The 20,898-nt window shown below is 37.1% G+C and overlaps 1 protein-coding gene across 5 annotated transcripts in view; it reads right to left on the reverse strand.

The window, feature by feature from the left end:
• Positions 1–20,898, reverse strand: part of Cntn4 (contactin 4) — a 998,986-nt gene that overhangs the window by 528,408 nt on the left and 449,680 nt on the right. The window lies entirely within an intron of this gene.

Here is a 20,898-nt window from a genome sequence, read left to right on the forward strand (position 1 = left end):
ACACACACACACACACACACACACATGTATGATGGAGGAGGGTCATCTGTCTATGTGTTACTTTCATTGGTTAATAAAGAAACTGCCTTGGCTTTTTGATAGGGCAGGATTTAGGTGGAGTAGACAGAACAGAATGCTGGGAGAAAGAAAGCATAGTTGGTCAGATGCCATGGAGCCAGCCACCAGGTCAGAAATGCTGAATCTTTCCAGGTAAGGCACCACTTCGTGGTGCTACACAGATTACTAGAAATGGGTCAGTCAAGATGTGAGTGTTAGCCAATAAGAGGCTAGAAATAATGGGCCAGGCAGTGTTTAAAAGAATACAGTTTCTGTTGTTATTTCAGGGCATATGCTAGCCAGGCGGCCGGTAGACGGGGTGCAGGAATGCAGCCCGCTGTTCATTCTACATATGTACTCTTATGTATATGTATGAATGTCAATGATATTGTCATATCTTCCTTTATCTCTGACCACTGGGTCAGAAGTAGACCTGAAGACCTTAAGTTCTTGAATATTACCTGCCATGCCCATACTCTCATTTCCTAAATGTCTTGTATCTATATCCAGTCCAGGACTAATTTCATCCACTGACAAGTCATAAATTTATCTCAGAAGTTTAATGAATGTAAATCAACTTTACATGAACATACTAAGAACTTAATAAAGGTTAACTACTATCTTCATCATAGTCAGGAGTATTATATTTCTTTTCTTTTACTTTTACCCTTGCTAGGACATTCATTCTGCTGTGACCAAAATGTGCTAATCTTACAAATGCTTCAAGATTCTGCTCAGATACCCTCTATTGACCTTGGGGGATGGGCTTAGCTTGTGGTCATTTGTCTAATTTCTTCTGTATTGGACCATTTACTTTTTAATGATTAAATCAAGTACCTGCATTTTAATTTGTCTCTGTATTGACACTGTTTGTGTGTATGTGTGTGTGTTTGCCAACTGTACAGAAAGATTCTTGAAAAGTGCAGCCCATTCCTCATTTTCACTACTATTGCTATTACATTGCCTTTAAAGGGTGTTTAAAAACTTGGTTGGTTTTTATTTGCTTAACAATATTCTATTCAACATTTTTTCTGGTGTACCTAGTTTCAATCAGTTTCAAACTGAATAAATTATTTTTTATCCCCTCTTCTGCAAGGATAACTCATGTGCCAGAGTGTGATAGGTATGGTATTAGCATATTTGAATGAAGTTCTTAGGAGGGACTGGGAGATATGGACTTTGAGGAAGTGTGTCACTGGGAGTGGTCTCTGAGATTTCTGACTAAATTTCTGAAACTATAAGCAAGCCCTAGTTAAATGCTTTCTTTGATAAGAGTTGCCTTGGTCATGGTATCTCCTCACAGCAGGGACTAAGCCATTCAGGACATTAGCAAAATAATAATAATGATGATGATGATGATGATGATGATGATGATAAATGTCAAAGCAGAGAATGTGAAGAAAAGGAAGCAACCTTTATAGACTTATTGAATGGGGCACAACAATGGAAATAACTTAACTAATTAAAAAAATGTAACAACTGTATGAACCAAGTATGTTACTCCTGGGTATAGAGACTAAGGAAACAAAGTCATCAATTAAAACAGATACTTAGAAATCCATGTCCCTTCTGGAAGTCTTCAAAATAACTGTGGTATGGAATTAGCCTAGGTCCAATCAATATGGATAAAGACATTGATCAAGAAAATATCACACACACACACACACACACACACACACAGGTGTCATTCAGTCACACACATACCATATATGCACACACAGGAGAAAACAGATGTAACTAGTTAAGGATATTATATTAAGCAAAAGCAGCCCAATACAGAAAACCAAGTATGAATTTGATCTCACATGTGGGGACTAAAAGGACATGAAGATAAAAGTGAGATTCTTAGATGGTAGGGATGAGGTATTCAGGAGTATGGGGTTGGGGGAAGAGTATAATAATGATGAAAAATATAATAATAATAATAATTATAATAATAGGTGCAATGTAGGATATATGCAGGCATAGAAATGCCACATTGAATCCTGGAGTGGTTCTGGAGAAAAGAGAGGTGGGAGGGATCTGGGAGGAGTGAACAGAGGGAAAACTGTGGCTGGCTTGTATTGAATGAGAGAAGAATTTATTTTCAGTAAGAAATATGTATAACTTAAGCCCTGATAATCAGAAAAATTTTCAAAACTCTTTAAGCCCATCTCATGAATAATTGATAAAAATAAAATATCAATAGTATTTATAGAATTGTCATAAGCATTGGCAAGTGAGGTTTGAGTAAGATTAATAACATTTATTACTATGGGTACCAGGTTCTCAACAGGTGACCACAAATAGAACTAACTACTACTTTGAGAAAACTTTGGATTAATAAGTTAATAATAGGGGCTGTGCAGTGTGTCCCTAGAAGAGAAGTGAAATTAGAAATATCTGAGATATGCAAAGTTAGTGTCAGGAGAAAGGGTGCTTTGTGATTTCCCTCCATTGCAAAGTAACTCTTTATTAGACAAACAAACAAGTAAAGAATACCATCATGTGTAGATACCATGATCTTTCTTTCTTTCTTTCTTTCTTTCTTTCTTTCTTTCTTTCTTTCTTTCTTTCTTTCTTTCTTTTTTTCCTTCCTTCCTTAGTATTTGTATGTGAATAAACATTGAAAGTTAAATGACTACTTAAATTCTCAGTATAAACAAGTAGAGGATGTGTGGTATCCCTTTAGAAAAAACAAAAATCTAACTCTTAATGCAGCCTCACATCTTTGCTGAAGACAGGAAAGAAAGAGTTTGGTTGATTGATTGATGATTGATTTAATTCTGTATTCTCAAGAACTCTCTGCAGCTGCTAAATTTATATCAGCGAAAGGGGAATGCAGAGGAAGAATTGGGAACAGTGGAATTTTTTTTTAGTTCTCTATTATTATCTTGAAGATAAAGGTTGATGAAGCTGTGAGACTGAAGCTTGCCAATTGTCTCCTGTTATCTCTAAATATGAGACACCATAGAGTCCACAGCTCAGCACTTAGGGTGATCCAGGCTCCTGCTAAATGAGACAGTCATAGCATGACAACTATTAATTATACATTAATCATGCAATTGCCTCTTTTATAAATATTATTTTACATATATTTATTCATTCCATAATTCACTCACTAGTGTATGCACATGTGTTTATGAATCTGTGCCACAGCATATTGTCGATGTCATGGAACAACCTCTAGAAATCTGTTTTCTCCTCCCACCATGTATGTTTCAGGGGATTGACCTCAGGTTGCCATCCTTTACCCACTGAGCCATTTTGGCAGGCCACAACTGCTTCTACCGCATTCCTTATTATTTAGCTAGTTAAATAAACTTCCTTTGAGTTTATTTTAAAGATTACTTCTCAGTCTGGGAGCATTAACTGGGCGGCTGTCTTTATCAAGTGACTTTTAAAATACCTATGATTAGATGAGCCCCTCTTTAGAGCAATAAAATTACATTAAACCCCATTCCTTTCAAGTTAAAAAATATTCTTTTTATTTCAAATTAATAATATCCTGTGAGATCTATGTTTGCTGAAAGTGATAAAAGTGAGTCTCCAAGAGCGACTGGAGATGAAAATAACTGGCTATATAAAGGGTTCCTCTGGGTGCATCCTACAGCATGTTACATGTATGTATACAGTACAAGCGCGACCTCTCCTAAAGTCAGTTTGTATCAGTGTGGATATCCTCTACTCCAGCTTTCTCAACACATGACTATTTCTCAACTCATGGCAGAGTACATGGGGATTTCCTTTTTCAGAGTTATTCAGGGTACAAGAGGAGTGTGATCAGATATTTTCTAATATTCTAGTTCCACAGAGAACATGTAGTATTCTTTTTGCATCCTGACCTCTTATCCAGCCCAGGCGATATGCCACTCACTCCCCAGGACACCTAACAGAGCAGCATTCTGACTTCTTCCATTTGACATAAGAGGCAATTTTGTCACTTCATTTGGGAAGGTAGAAAAAGTGAGGCCAGGATGCATCTCTGCCACGGCAGAAACACCATGCTGTGAGTTGATCTTGCTGCCCTGAAACTAATCTGGAAATATTTTTACCTTAATCTCCTACAGAAATAAACCCTCTGGAGGTCACAAGCTCACACCCAGCAAAACTGCTCTGTCAGCTGCTGCTAGCACACTGCTAGCAAGAGGATGAAAATGCAGAAGCCAAGCTCCGTGACTGGGAGATTCTTGCTGGTTTATTATTTATTATTTCTTTGTAGAAGATTTTCTGATACAAGTTTGACCCTGATCCTTTCTCCCATATTCGACTATTCTGTCTTTGCTCCTTCTCTTCCTCAGACTTTAAATCATACCTCTTGATCAAGCCTTTTAGCCTGGATCCTTGGAAGACCTGTTTTGTTTCTCTAGCCATTAGCAGGGGTCTTGTTCATTCGGGAAATAAGACAGGGGGTAGACATAGATACCCAGAGGGAGGGATTTTTAGTTAGTCTGCTTCTAACTCCCTTTTTAGTCTTATGAAGAAGACTTTTTCTCACATAACATAAACGGCAGTTAAGTTCAGGGCAAATATATAAATGACACCATTCAAGTGTCATTATAAGTCAATGGCTATTTGCCACTGACTCAACACAAGGCTGGTACCCTGCCTTCCTTTACAGTATACAGCAATGGTTAGTTTTAATGATCTGCTGCTAGATTCTACTATGTTGATGGTCAATAATACTTAGAAGAATTTCAAAAGCACCTTTCAGTTCCACATCTCAGTTCTACAGAGATAAATATGAGAATTGCGAAGGTCAGTGTTCCTGCCTCCTGGTATCTTGGGCAGCCAGTCAAGGTGGTAGCTCTATTCGTTGCCTACTAATCAAGGACTGAATCCTCACCATAGTGCCACCAGCAGAGGCTCCCTCAGCTCCTATTTTGCCCTTGGCGGTCTGGGAACAGTCTGACAGGCACTCCGGTACATGCCACTGTGCTTGCTACATCAAATTTAAGTGACTCTACCCTTTGCCATTGACTGCCAATTAATTTTAAACCAAATGTCTGGGAGAGGTGATGTCAGGGATCTTGAGAAAATTGTATGTGACAAATGCTGGAGACACAGTGTCACAAACAGTGAAGAGCCTCAAATTCCAGAGTTTACCTTCTGTTGGGCCTATTTTAGGGAGAAGGAGGTCTTATTAAATGCTCCAATACTTCCATACCACCCACGTTTAAAGTGTCTAAATTTTTTTTGGAAACCCAATATTTTTCTTTGACACAGACACACACACACACACACACACACACACACACACACACACACACATCAAAGTTACAGAGACTACAAGCAGTGGCAAAAGCCTATAATTCTAACACTTGGGAGGCAGAGGTAAGTGTACTGTGACCTCCAGGCCAGCTTTAGATATATAGGAAGATGCTGTCTCAAAAAAAAAAAAAAAATATGTTAAGAACTTTGTTAGGCACAGGGAAGTGAATGCATACGTGCACATATGCCTGGATGTTATTTATTTATCATACCCTCACTGTACTCTAGGAATAAAACACTGAAAGTAAGGAAAGTGTCCCATCCCAGATCCCTAAAGCCATTAGCCCATATCGCCACAGGCAAAGTGTGAAAGTAAGCATGGTGACCCCACTAGAGGGTTTTTAAAATTCAAATGAGTTGAGGCATTCAAACAGTTCCCAGACTTCCCCTATCTGGCCCTGAGCATATCACAACAGAACGCTCAGAGACTAGGCAGGAAGCAGGAATTTGGACTAGTGTGAACCAATGGATCTGAGAATCAGGGCTTCTTCATTTGCAAAGCAGATGCCATGCAATTGTAACTTCTTTTGTCAGGATAGCTGCACTCCAATATATATGGAAGGAAGGGAAAGCATTAATTTGCAGTCTATCATCCATTTCCCCTCCTCCTCTTTTATCCGTTTAGTCTGTTGCCTTTTTTAGTGTAAAAATAAACAACAACAACAAAAAAAAAACCTAACAAGCAGGGAACACAAGTGACTTACACAGTACTCTAAACCGCTTGCTTTTGTTGTATTTGTTGCTTGCTTGTTTTATAAGGCATGATCTGAAAGTATAATAAGTAATAAATGATACTAAATACATACATGGTATTTTATATATTCATCAGTCTTTGTGCCAATGAATTTTTTACAGTGTAATAGTTATTAACTATTCTATTAGCTTTGTTTTGCAAATAAGCTTAGAGAAAACTATTTTTCTTTTCCATTGAAGAAAGTGGATAGAATCTATGAAGCCCTAAACATGACTTCTTTCTACCTAAAACAGGTCAACTTTACATAAAGAGAACAAAACAAATACAACTTTATTCCAAAATACAATATCTTGAACAATATTTGACAAGCAATTGGTTACTACATTATATTTACAATATTAACTATTAGTTATACTTTTAGATAATGTTTAAAATTTGTCCATGCTATGAATTCCTTTCATGTTTGTGAAAAAAATTCTTTCATTTTTATTCCCTTGTTCCTTTTTTTGTTTTATTGAGACAAAAATCTCACTATTTACTTCATGTTTCCTGAATCTTAGTATGTGCTAGACAAGCTTGGCTTCAAACATGTCATCTTCTCATTCAGCCTCCCAAGTATCAGGATTACAGATATCCCCACCACTACCATCCTCCACTCTCACTCACAGTTTGGATTTCTATGAACAAAGGAAATTTGGTACCCAGCATGAAAGCAGTCACAAATAAAAATCTATTCCCCAACCCCCATAGCTTCTGCTTTACAGCCAAACACATCCTTCTTCTTAGTTCATTGAACTTTATTTTGTTGTAAAAGGATTAATACTCAGTGCTCATGGGAATGATGATGCAAATCAAACTGTCTGGAGACTCAGCCAAAGTACCAGGGAAGATGATGCAATTCTGTGTAATCAAACTTCGATGTGTGTGTAGGGCGGGTGTTAAAAATGCAACTGTACCCAACTTCAATTTTCTTACTAAACAGAACGGAAGATAAACCCTTAAAAGAGGGGAAAAAATGTGTACGGCTAGTCATTTATGTTGAGTTTTTTAGTGAGTCTTGGAATTTTCACACTTTGTAAGTATCTATCATTTCAAAATGTCCTCACTGGTAACACATATTGAAAATTCTGATTCAGGCACATCTTCTCTTCCTTTGACACTTTCTTTGCAAAAGGTATTTGTTTAAAGACATTTCTTCCAAAGTATTACTTGAATGTACAAGAAGGAAGAAAGGAGCATCTTTAAGTTTTCTCAAAGCTCTAAAACAGGGAGTGGTAAGTGATCAGTTTACTTTATCATGAAGGTTGAGAATCCTTGATCAATCCACCAAAACTTAAGTATAAAGCACCTTTTCTTTCTTTCCGTTTTTTTTTTTTTTTTTTGCATGCTGACATGAGATGACAAGGAGAAAATGTCACATATGACTTTATACAACTGGGCAAGCATTGAACACTGGAGCAGAAACAGGTGTACCAAAATTACTTTCAGGTTCTAAATGTGATGTTTGCACTGAACCTAAGAAAATTTCATGTTTATACTTGAGCTTCATTGCTACATATCTCATTCTCTGTATGCAAATATTTCAGACTCCAAGACAAGACTGAAATACTAAAACCTTTCTTGTCAAAAGCATTTAGGGTAACAAACACCCGATGTTATGCAAAGCAGTGTTTGTAGATGCAAACTGTGTCCTATTATGGTATATCAATTACTAGAAGGCAAAAAAAACAAACAAACAAACAATACTTTATCTTGGGCTTCTCCATGATCTATGAAGTATGTAGATGTTCAGCATCAAGAAGAAAAGTTGGATTCTAATTAGTTATAACATTAATTTCATATGTTTTTCTTTATTGTGATAAAGATAAAAAGAAATCAAGTTCAGGAAACTGGAACGCTTCATTGATCTTTTCATCAGGAGCATGTGGTGAAGGACAAAATGTCAAAGTTAGTTTTCTAAGTGGACAGGGAGTAGGTTTCATACCTTGAATCTTTTCTGGGATTGTTACCTAAGTCATTTCCAGGTAAATTTGTTGTCAAGATTATTATCTGAGGTGGAGATTAAAGGGGAGAAATAATGATGTTGACAAAATAAAGAAGCAGTTTTTTTTTTTCAAAGACTTAGATAAGAAAGCAAGTTAGTGTTAAGGAGCAGGGATTCTAAGCAAGATGTTTTAGGTAGAAGGAGTGGAGAGATCTGAGATTCACGTGAAAGGTTTCAACCTTCTCTGAGAAATTCCCAGTACTCTCAGATAGCATAAGAATCTTATTTCATAACACCGTTCTTTCTCCTGTTTATGCAAATTTTAAGAAAACATAGCCATCTTAAATTAGGCAATTCTACTATTCTCGTACTTATAATGAACCGATAAGGAAGTTATTACAAAAAATCAATACAATTCTGTAACCTTTGACATTTTCCTCTTATTGTTTGAGTAGTCACAGGCACTGAAACAAACAGTAAAAGTTACAAATATAATAACTGTTTAATAATGGAGAGTGATCACATGAATGATGTGTTAGATATACAGAGTTGTTACTTCAAAATATTCTATAAGAGTAGTATGGAAGTATAGGATGTTATAACATAGTAAGTAATGAAATAAATTTAGAAGCTATGTATGATAGCACAACCTGTAATTCAATAAAAGTTTGAGAATATATATATATATATATATATATATATATATATATATATCCTCAGCACCAACTGAGACTATAGAGTGAGAGTTCAATATTAAAACAAACAAACAAAACTGGCAAAATGACTTAACTGGTAATGCGTATGCTGTGTAAGCATGAGGGACTAAGCTTAGACCACTAGCACCCATGTAAAATTCAGATAGCATATGGTACATCTGTAACACCAGCACTGGAGGGGCAGAGGTAGGGCAGGCAGATCACAAGATTAACTGGGAAGCTAACACATCCACAAAGACAAACTCTAGGCTCAGGGAAAGACCTTAATCTCACAATATAAGGTAGAGACCAAAAAAAAAACAATCAATCTAAAAATAAAACTTATCAGTGATAATAATGATGGTGATGACGTGGAGAGTAACTGAGGAAGGCACGTGCTGTGGGATAATGGTCTTGCACTGTTTTAATAAATTGCTGATGGGCCAGTAGCCAGGCAGGAAGTATAGGTGGGGCGATCAGGTAGGAACAAGAGGCAGGGTGATGAGAACAGGAGAATTTTGGGAAGAGGAAAGTCTTAGTCTGCAGTCGTCATCCAGAAACAGAGGAAGCAAGATAAGAATACCCCACAGATAAAAGGTACCAAACCATGTTGCTAATACAGACAAGAATTATGGGCTAATATAAGTTATAAGAGTTAATAAAAAGCCTGTGTTAATAGGCCAGCCAGTTTAAGATTAATGTAGGCCTCTGTGTTTCTTTGGGTCTGAACTGCTTTGGGACCGGGAATGATAGAAACCTCTGTCAACAAATGGGTCCAGTGTGGACAACTGCATCCACATAAAACCTGAGAGAGCTTGGGAAGTAATTCTAGACACAAAAGAACAGAGCTAAGCATGGGTTCTTAGTAGCAGCATTTTCTCAAGTGGGCTCTGTTTGCTAGAGGCAAGCACATCTCATTTAAGAGAAGTTTCCTGATTCAACTTTAGCTGCAAAAACTTTGCAGCTCGTTTAAGAGATTCTTCCAAAGACACTTAAGTGGTATTTGTGAATAGCCAACAGCATGATTCTTGGTGGTGGCAGGGACCTTGAAAATCCAGAGAGTTCTGGCAATAAACATGACTCTGTTGGATACCTTGGCCATGAGGCTAGACTCTCAGAATGCTGAAGAATGGGCTGGATCAGCCATCAAAGCCACAGCTTTAATTCTAGTCATATCGCTTAGCAAATTAAAGACTCATGTGGTCAGAAAAAGGGAGTTATAAAGTAAAGATAGATTCAGATGACAAAAACTTCTAAGTGGTTTACAGTGTGTTTAAAAATATATGTAGGCTTGAAAGAGAAAAGAAAAAGGATAAAGTCCTTAAAATAAAAAAAGAAAAAGAAAAAGAGTAGTTGAGTATAGTAGTACATATCTTTAATCCCAGCACTTGGGAGGCAGGGGCTGGCAGCTCTCTGTGAGTTCAAGAACAGCCTGATCTACAAAATATGTTCCAGGATAGCCAAATATACACAGAGAAACCCAGTCTCAAAAAACAAAACAAAAATTAAGCGGAAAAATAAAAGAAATAGAGTTTAAAATAAAGTCATGTAAAGTTGGAAAATACTCAGAGAATCTGGATACTGTATGTTATTGTATTGTCTTTGAATTGCTTGACAGCTGAGGAAGGAGCAACAGCTGCTAAAAGGCATTTGATTATAAATACTACTGGATTAATCCAACATATGTGCCACATGCCTTTAATCCCAGCACTTGGGAGGCAGAGACAGGCAGATCTCTGTGAGTTCGAGACCAGCCTGGTCTACAAGAGGTAGTTCCAGGACAGGCTCCAAAGCCACAGAGAAACCCTGTCTCAAAAAAAAAAAAAAAAAAAAAAAAAAAAAAAAAAAAAAAAGGAAAAAAAGAAAATGCCTTGTCTTCAAAATTTAAGTCAAAAGGTATGTTACTTTGGAGAAGAGGTTTTTCTTTTGTTTCCACAGGAAGTGAGAGGTTGTGGATTCATTCTGGGCTAAGAAAAATTAGGGTTGATCAAGGAAGAACCCCTGAGAAATTTCTAATAATAACAGATGGCCCAGATGTCTGAGTTCTATATCCAGAACAGCCTCAAGACTACTGGCTAAGATGATCAAGCCTCACAGAATATTTCAGTTAGCACTTGACCACAATTCAAAATTTTCTTTTGGACCCCATAAGATTATCAACACCCCCAACCAGCAGGAAGTTGCCAGGGAAAACTATGCCCACATTCACCAAAAATGGATTATGGTAGTTTTTCTTTGTTTAGAGTGTTGGTTGCAAGTTGTTATGGATAATGGTCAGAATGAAAGCTAAACAAAGGAGATTAGATTCAGTGTTATTGTTTTGAAAAAAGGGGAGGGGAAATTGCTGTGGGATAATGGTCTTGTATTGTTTTAATAAAATGCTGATGGGCCAGTAGCCAGGCAGGAAAAAAAGCAGGGTGATGAGAACAGGAGAATTCTGGGAAGAGGAAAGGCTGCAGTCGACACAGAGGAAGCCAGAAACAGAGGAAACAATATGAGACTGCCTTACCAATAAAAGGTACCAAGCTATGTGGCCAATACAGACAAGAATTATGGGCTAATATAATTTATAAGATTTTACAAGAAGCCTGAACTAATAGGGCAACTAGTTTACCATTAATGTGTGTTTCTTTGGGACTGAATGGCTATAGGACCTGGTGGGACAAAAATCTCTGTTAACAGACACTCAACGTCAACTTTGAGCTTCCACCTGTACACAGACATACATGCTTATACACACACACACACACACACACACTGAATTATTAAGTATAGAGATTAGTTTATATCTATTAATTTTAGACTATGAGATATATAAAATAAATATTCACATAAGTTTGATATATTACTTCAATTCTAGACCAAATGATATCCCTAACTTGCAGAAATTTAAATGGAGGTACATCAATACAAAAATAAAAAAAATTTGTGAACATATTAGCATGTTTTATTGTAAGTTTGAAAGTTATCATATACTCAAATTGTTAAGAATAATACAGAGATATATTTATCTACACAAAGATCTAAACTATATTGCTAGATAGATACATAATAATTTGCACAAATAATAGGAGGATTAAAATGCATAATTTGTTTCTTTGATTTGCTAGAGCCTGTATAGGACAATACTACAAATTGAATGCTAAAAACAAGAGAAATTTACAGTATAGAAGCTCTGGAGGATAGAAGGCTCTCATGAAGTTTAAGTGGGGCCATACACAATTGAAAAGCACTAGGAAAAATCTTTTTTACAGACAAAGTTACTCTAATCTTGATATGGAATCTATGATATGTGTCTTTTTGTCCCCAATATTTATAGTTTTCTTAAGATTTAAAGAAATAGGAGCACAATTGTTAAAGGATACCAGATGAAAGTATAAGATTTCCTAGCTTTCAAGCAATTGTAAGCCCACAAACATGGGTGTTGGGGATGGTTCTCTGGTTTTCTGGAAGAACAGCATACACTCTTACAACTACAGTCTTATTTCCTTTGTTATTGTTGTTGTTTTTTATTTGTCTTGTTGTTCTCATCACATCTGTGAGAGTATCAAAGGTATAAAATTATGGCCACCCTCCTTCTATACAACATCATATTAACTACATCTGAAACAATTCTACTTCAACTTGAGGTCATATTACAATTCATGAATCTGGAAAGGGTCACTTTATTTACTGAGCATTAGGAAGAAAAAGGGGGTTCTCATTCCAAAAGAAGTGCTATTGGAAATCTGCTCTCAAGCCCATTCTGATCAGTTTGTTCACGTTTATACAGATATGTAAGAATAGAATGTGTGAAGTCTCAATGTGTGGATGGATGTCTATATGATGGATAAATGCTAATTAGAACACATGTTTCAAAGCATTTTCAAGATCTTTTCCCCAGAGAGCAAATTCAGGGAGTAGTCAGTGATGGAAAACAAAATGGCAAGTTGGATAACATTCCATTAAATTTGTCAAATATTTTACACCAATTTGTTTTTATCAGACCTATGCAACATACGGCTATTGAGACAGAAGGGAGGTGAGGTGGTTAGCAGCAAGCAGATGTGACAGCTTACTGCTCTGAAAGCATCAAACACCTCGGTGACAAATGGATGAGTTAGGCATGGTTCACCACAAAATGCAGGAACCCTGAAAAGTATGTGTCCTTAAATTCCATCCTTATGTCTTGCTTTAAAAGACATATGTCTTTTAAATATTCTAAAGACAATGTCTCAGAACTTCCATTTCTGTTCTGTAGGTTATATACAAATGGGTTCACTTCTGTTACTCTGGCAAGTCAAAGTCTCGCAGTGTTCCAATAATCTGTGTCCATTAATAACGAGACCAGTATAGCATATTGTAGCAAGAAGACATGGTTCTGTAGGTTATTCTCTATAGAATATATCTATATAGGAATATTTGTTTTCCAAAATTTAGAAACACATTGCCTATTTTCATATAGTACCGTAGCATATAGCACAGGTACCTTTTGCTTAGGAAGACTTAATTCTTATTTAACTAGTTCTACTTTACTAAACTGAATATTAGCACTCACCACACTCAATAGATATTAAGATCATTGATATAATGTCATGATTTGCTTTATTTTTATAGATGAGAAAACAGAGAAAAATGTTGAATGGTGTTCTTAGGGTTACTTTATTGAAGTATAAGATTCAGAATCTAAACTATATATACGTATTCTAAAACCTGGGTTGCTCAATCCTATATTTTAATATATTAACTTGCTATCAAATGTCTTTCTGGGACAGAGAAATAGGAAAGGAATTTTTGCTGACCTAGAACAATGACTTTGATATTTTAAAATAGATTTGTTTGCTTTTTTTAAGAACTCAAATTCTGTGTACTACTTTGATACAACCTTACCTGCACAAGATCAAAAATTAATATATTGTTTTCAACATGTATAAGGTTAGGCTTTAAAAAAATAGAAGCAGTGAATTAAAGGATATTTATCTCATCTTAAGGAATTAAATATTGCCTCTAGGTTATGGGGAGTTATAATAGTAATTTGACCTCTGCAAATCTGAGTCAGTCTACAGGCAATAGCCTTGGGCTTAAAAACAGGGATGTGTGGGTACATTTGGGTAAACCATTCCTCCCAGTTTAACTTAGTAGATCTGAAAATTACCCAAAGATATAGAAGGGTTTTAAATGATTCCTTGGCATATAAATGTCAGCTCTGAGTAATATGGTGGGAGGTGTGGATCTAAACGGCTGTCCTTTTAAATCTCTGCCTGAAAAACTTCTAGGTGGTTCCCAAGAGGAAGGAAGGCTTCAAGTTCAAGATGCTTGCAATGAGGTCTTCCATGTCTATCTTTTCCTTATGACAAAGAAAATCTACTTATTGCCCTTATTCTGCACTAACAGCAAAATACTGGGCTTGCTCTTTGAAGAATAGTCTTTAAAAGCACCGCATCAGGAAGGTGGAGCATCTTCTCGGAGTACCAAGCTGTCAGTGAGTTTGAGATCAGCCTATCCTTGGATTAGTCTCAAACATTGTAAAACTATGCCAACAAAAAGAAATGTTTTTTCACTAAATCTACGTTGAGAGGGTCTCCTACAGTTACTTGAACAAAGATTTGTATTTCTCATTTAAATGTTCAAAATCATGATAGAAATAATGATGTCACATTATAAAATTATAAGGGTTGGGTACATGGTTTAGGCAGTGAAATGCTTGATGTACAGACATGAGAACTTCAGTTCAATCTCCAGCACCCCTGCTAAAACCTAGTATAGAGAAGGCAGAGAAAGACTGATTCCTGGAGGTTGTTGGCATTCAGTCTAACCTATTTGGAGGGGTTCTGAATTTGTTTCTTTTTTTTTTTCACAAGTTCATTTGCTTTTAATAAAATAGAAGATAAAGTACTGTTTGTATCCTGGAAAATAAGATTATAGAAAGGCAATGCACATCTAAATGTAGGTCAGTTCTCATGTGTGTACGCCTGAAACCACAGCATCACAAACCAATCCATACAGTACAGCATCACAAACTAATCCATACAGTACAGCATCACAAACCAATCCATACAGTACAGCATCACAAACCAATCTATACAGTACAGCATCACAAACCAATCCATACAGTTGTATGACCAATTCATAATGCTGTATCTGAATGGCTTTGGGACTGAATGGCTATAGGACCTGGTGGGACAAAAATCTCTGTTAACAGACACTCAACATCAACTTTGAGCTTCCACCTGTACACAGACATTCATGCTTACACACACACACACACACACACACACACACACACACACACACACTGAATTATTAAGTCCTAGGAAGCTGTAAGGTTGGTCTGCCAGATATAGGGACATATTTCCTATTTTTTACAAGTTTGGGACTGGTTTACTCACACCTGCACTAATATGGTTGGTTCTCCTGCTATTATGACCAAAGGGCCAGTCCTCCCACCTACTCCAGGCATTGATGGGTGGGGATGAGGTAGGGTGGGGCAGCTCTCCCTAGCCCATGCCACCACAAGAAATGTTGGCCGGCCACAAAATTCACCCCATCTAACACCTGCTGTAGGATGTAAAGGAACCTGATCTTCAGATTCAAATATGCAGGAGATCTCCAACACAGAGCAACAACAGGATATCCAGGAAGAGTCCTAGAGGGGACCCAGCAACAATAGTGTAGTAGAAACCAGAAGCCTCAAACCAGACCAATGAACACTTGCAAGTGAAGATAGAGGGGCAAAGGAGTTTATAGCTTGACTCACTGTGTTACAATGAAGCGTCCATGACAAGACTTTTAAATTTTTTTTCCTTTTAAATTTCATTTTTACTAGGTGGGTGGTGCAGGGGCCAATGGAGGTTGTGAATGGATGGGAAGACACATCAAGATACATGATATACAAGACACATAGAGTAAATTAAAAATAAAGTTGTTCTATGGTTTCTGAGGAATGACATCCACGGTTGACCACTGGCTTCTGTATGCACATACCTATATACATACTCTCTCTGTGCCTGTGTGTATCTGTTCCTCTAAATCTGTCTCTGTCCCCTCTCCTTCTCTTCTCCTCTCTTGTTTTGCCCTCTCCTCCCTACAGAGCAACCACTCTCATCCAAGTCTAACTGAAGGAATCAGGGATCTTTTTGTGCACACCACTGATGTCTCTATGGTAGAAAGAGATGGATTAATCAACCTGCCAGTGTATATGCAAGATGATTTCTAAATATAATTAATAAAGAGTAAACAACTTTCTAGAAAAATAAGAAGCATCCTCACTTCTGTGAAAGTCTAAAATCCACAAAATTTGTTGGGTAGAAAGGAAAACTTTAAAAGTATTCTGATTATCTTGCACAGAACACAGAAAGAAGAATGATCCAGTAAAAGATCATTCATAATTGAAGCTTAGACATGTGGGAAGATTTTAAAAGGAGAGTCAGTTAAGCGTCAGCAGTGGCTATCTGTTGTCAGGAATAGTAAGGTTGGCCTATGTTTAGTTTTACTTGATTGTACTTATATAAACAATTCTAGAATGTTATCAGATAGAATAACAACTCATACAAAGTTCAAGTAGCTCTCATCTCTAACACGCCCCCTTTTCTTAGCTGGGAACAGTCAATAGCAACCCATCAAGGTATTTGGTAATCTGTTTTATCTATTTTTTTTGCAAGTTCATGATGCAATGGCATCTTTTGGATACATACATTTCAGGAGATACACTGATAAAATTATCTATAAAAACAGAGAGTGGCAGTAGATAATCTTACTGAAAGCAATCCCAGACAAAGGGGTAGGGGCATGAGTGGCACTCAGATCTAATCCCTGTCACAGCAACAAAGTGCTTTACAGATGTGACAAGACCTTCAGATTATACACAGTTCTCAAAGAGAATGAGCGGAATGACAGTCCTATCTCTCCAACACTATTTCTTATTTAAGGAAATGGAATCTTTAAGAAAAACCTTTTAGATTTATTTATTATTAGTTTCTGTGTATGAGTATTTGGCCTGCACGCATGTCTATGCACTATGTTCATGCAGTGCAGCTGGGTCCAGCAGAAGGTGATAAATTTTCTGTAGCTGGTGTTACAGACAGTTCTGTATCACATAGGTGGGTTCTGGGAATCAAACCAAGGTTCTCTATAAGAGCAACAACTGCTCTTACCGCTGAGACATCGTTCCAGCCCAAGACAAATCTTTAGAAGCAATTCTGTATAGGACCTAAACTCACCTTCATCAAATTCTAAATATGTACTGAAGAAAAGAAAACAACAGGCAATTTAATGCCAAGCCTGAGGACTAAAACGGCTTTAACAAAACTTCTAAGCTGACAGGGCAGGGAATGAAAGGGAGTAGAGTAGAACCATGTAAGACTGAGAGGGCTGTTATCTGAAACCATGAACCAGGGTCAATGAGCTTAGGTCAAAGCTCAAGGAATTTGTACCCAGAGTTTCTATCAGCAATGCGTGACCAAGATGTCTGTTCCATCATCTCAGGCAAGGTATCTGAGAAAAGGCAATAACCTCACACACCTACAGATGCTGGAACCAACCTGACCTTGAAAGAATGTCAGAATTCAGTCATGCTACATCAAAACAATCTGTCTGCTTCATTTTCCTAGAGAGCAGCAGACAGAGAAGTTCAAGTGTCAGCTCTGAGTTCACAAGAAAGTCAGCATTCGAATCTTCAAGAGAGTACATATTATTCTACACGGGGTAGTAATAAGATGAAACTGAAGATACAGAGCTGCATGCAGTAGCCACACAAACCATCTCTAGAACATAGTTGCCTTTCATAGTCTAGAATTGGCACCATCAGAGAACTGTCAAGACTATGAGCCACGCTATTTCTTACCTTTTCCAACTTCCTCAAAACTTGTATATCTATAATCACACAAATATTAAGGAGACAACCCTAGTTAAATATGCATTTTTTTCCTGATACAAAAATGAGCATCTATCATGAATGTACTGTGGTGAGATCACTGCAGTAACAACTTTGAAAGAGTAAACATCTATTTTTTAAATAAATATTTACTGTGATTTTTTGCTCTAGTTGGTAAATGTTTTAGAAAATAAAATGTATCTGTTATTTTCAATTTTTGTTACTTATATATAAACAAAAATATACTGAAAAATTACATTGTGTTCTTAGAGCTGTGTTTTCTCATTTAGTTAATATTTTATAAACATTATTATTATTGTTGTTGTTGTTGTTAGAAACCTGAACACAAAACCTTCAATGTACAACCAGCCCTGCCTGCAAGATGTGCTGAGGCAATGGTCACATAGAACTTATGGGAGTGGTCAACCAAAGTCTAGTTTAATTAGACAGTATCTCTATGGCCAGTTACTAGATACTGGATAGCCCAGAGTCCTTGTGTAGAACCAAATATGACTGGCCAACATTTAAGTAGCTAAATATCAATAAAATGATTCCTATTGATACTCTGTTACATACATAGATCAGTGCCTTATAAGTTGTCATCAGAGAGGCTTCCTTCCACAGCAGATGGGGGAGCAGGAGAAGAAACCCACAGTCAGATATTATGTGGAGAGAGAGTCTAAATTGGACATTTCTATCTGGTTCCTCCACTTCAATCTTAGGGAACCCTACAGGAGATGGGGAGGAAGTAGGAGTCAGAGGAAAAGGAAGATACCAGGAGAACATGGCCAAGTAAATCAACTAAGCAGGGTTCTTATGGGTTCACAGAGACTGAAGTGGCAAGCACAGGACCCACATGAGTCTACATTAGGTCCTCTACATATATGTGTGGCTGTCAGCTTTGTGTTTTTCTGGATCTATTAACAGTAGGATTTGGTATCTGACTCTTGTTGCCTGTTCTTGAGACACTTTCCCTTCTATTGGCTTGCTTTGTCCAGCCTCAATATGAAGACTTTTGCTGTGTCTTTTATATCTTTATTTGTTCTGTTTCTTTGCTGCCTTTTGGAAGCCTGCTCTTTTCTGAAGGGAAATGGAGGGGGAGTGGATATTGAAGAGAGAGGAGCTGAGAGGACTAGAAGGAGGGGAAATTGTGGTCATGATGTATTATATGAGAGAAGAATCTATTTTCAATTAAAAAATTACTGAGATAAACCACCATGAAACAAGAGAACAACAACAAAAAGAATGGCTGACATTTTGATTTTTCCTTAATATGAATATTGTAGCCTAAAGAAAAGGACATTTCCTTTGACTTGTCATAAAATCCCGGGAAGGCTATTTTATAAAATAGAGAAATAGGATCACCTTTTACTTGTCATCATTCTAAATTTCAACATAATAAGAAGGACATTTAAAGGGTACTTAGAGAATTCATTTATCAATCAGTCAAACAGATTACAAAAGGAGGACATGAAGTTATAAGGATGATGTGACTAAAATGCTCTTGGGAGAACTGGACAGGAGAGTAATGGTAGGATATGATCCAAATACACTGCATATATCTATTAAAACTTCCAAGAACGAAATGTGTATAAATTTGTGTTCATATATGTGTTTGAAACTGAAGGTGGCAAAGGTTGATTGTTATTAAGTCAGTCAGCCTCAAGATAAGCACATTCAGAACCAGTGTCATTCCAGTCTGTTCCTCCCTATTCCTTCTCATGGCCCATTTCTATAAGGTTGAAATTGTGTATTACAAGGTCGGGTCTCAAAGCTAACATTGCAAGGTACTTATTTTTCTACTTCATGTCAGTGGCATCACATGAGTCCTTACTATGACTATCAAGACAGAGCTATACTTGAATCTGATTTTGTTAAATTGCACACATAAAGCTCTCTGGGCATCCTTGGCTATTAAAATACAGGCACAAATTCCAGACTTCCGATTGAATCTTTGCTTTTGGGCACAATACAAAGGAAATTAGAAAATGTCAGAAAGCTCATCACAAAATTTAGAAAAGCATCATTCTATTTTCTTTAATGGACTAAAGCTCCGAATGGCTAAAAATGCAAATAGATTTCCATGGTTAGTATTCTTGCGTCTGGGGCTGCTGATAGTGCAGATACAAGACATCCATTTTCTAGGTGCTGTAGTAATTAAATGAAAAGAAGCTACAGGTAGCAGTTTGGAGTTAAGGCTTTCTTGCAACTTGTGTTGGAAGGATGGGGCATGACGTTAACACAGATAGAGAATGTCCTCCATCAGTTGAACGAATCTTTTTTTCTGACATGTCTGCTAATTATGGATTCCTGACTATCTAGGAGCAAACTGAAACCCCCACTAACATGGTCTTTCTGCTCTGCGCCCATCCTTCTTCCCCTTTTCACTATTTCACTGATCTGGAATGGTTTATAGTGATGAGAACACCTGACAGCATGAAGGTAACAATTTGTTTCTCTTACTCTAGCACAGGGAAAGTCAGAGTCTTAAACTCTGTTACTGTTTTCTGATTGAAAGATGAAAACACCCAGAGAAGGCAAGTAGTTGAATAGCATTAACTGTATTTCCTCTTCCTTGGGTGATTCTTTTCCTACAATGATTCTGCAGCTGTTTCTTCCATTTCACTAACTTCTGATATAAAGCAAAAACCCACTTCTATGTGGACTTCTTCAAAAAATGGCACACATTTTAAAATGATGATACTAAGATAGCTTAAGTAAAACACTTCAAACACAAAGACCACCTCAAAACATGGTTAGACACAACCAAAGGATGGAATCATTTGCTTCTTTCTAGTCCCAGATAATTATTTACTGTGGTAAAGTGTAGAGTAACTCATACTTCAAGAAATTGTGATTTAAGAATATCAACTCAAGGAACCAAATCTGTTTTGTTTAATGTTTTCTAAACAACATAAAGCAACTTCAAGTAGCCTATAGAGAATAGTGCAGATATGCAAGAACTAAAGCATAGGCTAGAATGAGGCTAAGGCTCACCCAGTGCCATCAAAGAAGGAAATGTGGCAGAGCAGCAAAATAAAGAAGGATGCTGACTGCATGCAGCATACTGTACTTAGCCATGAGGAAATTGGTTTTATTTTGTGTGAACTCTAAGCTAATGCAGAAGGTAATGATCCTGTTGCCAACATAGAGTGTCACAATACAGCTCAAGCCTCCCAAGAAGGAAATTTGGATGCACAGTATCTCACTGTTCACTATGGAAATTCATCAACTGCAACTAGTTCATCTGCAGTATCTGGACCAAGCAGGGGGTGGGGGTGGGGAATCATCTTAACTGGAATCAAAGAAGCATATTAAGTTACCAGGGTTCAAAATATTCTACAAACTGTGCTGCTTGTGATGCCTC

Source organism: Microtus pennsylvanicus, chromosome 8, assembly GCF_037038515.1.
Source record: "Microtus pennsylvanicus isolate mMicPen1 chromosome 8, mMicPen1.hap1, whole genome shotgun sequence".
NCBI classification, from domain to species: domain Eukaryota; kingdom Metazoa; phylum Chordata; class Mammalia; order Rodentia; family Cricetidae; genus Microtus; species Microtus pennsylvanicus.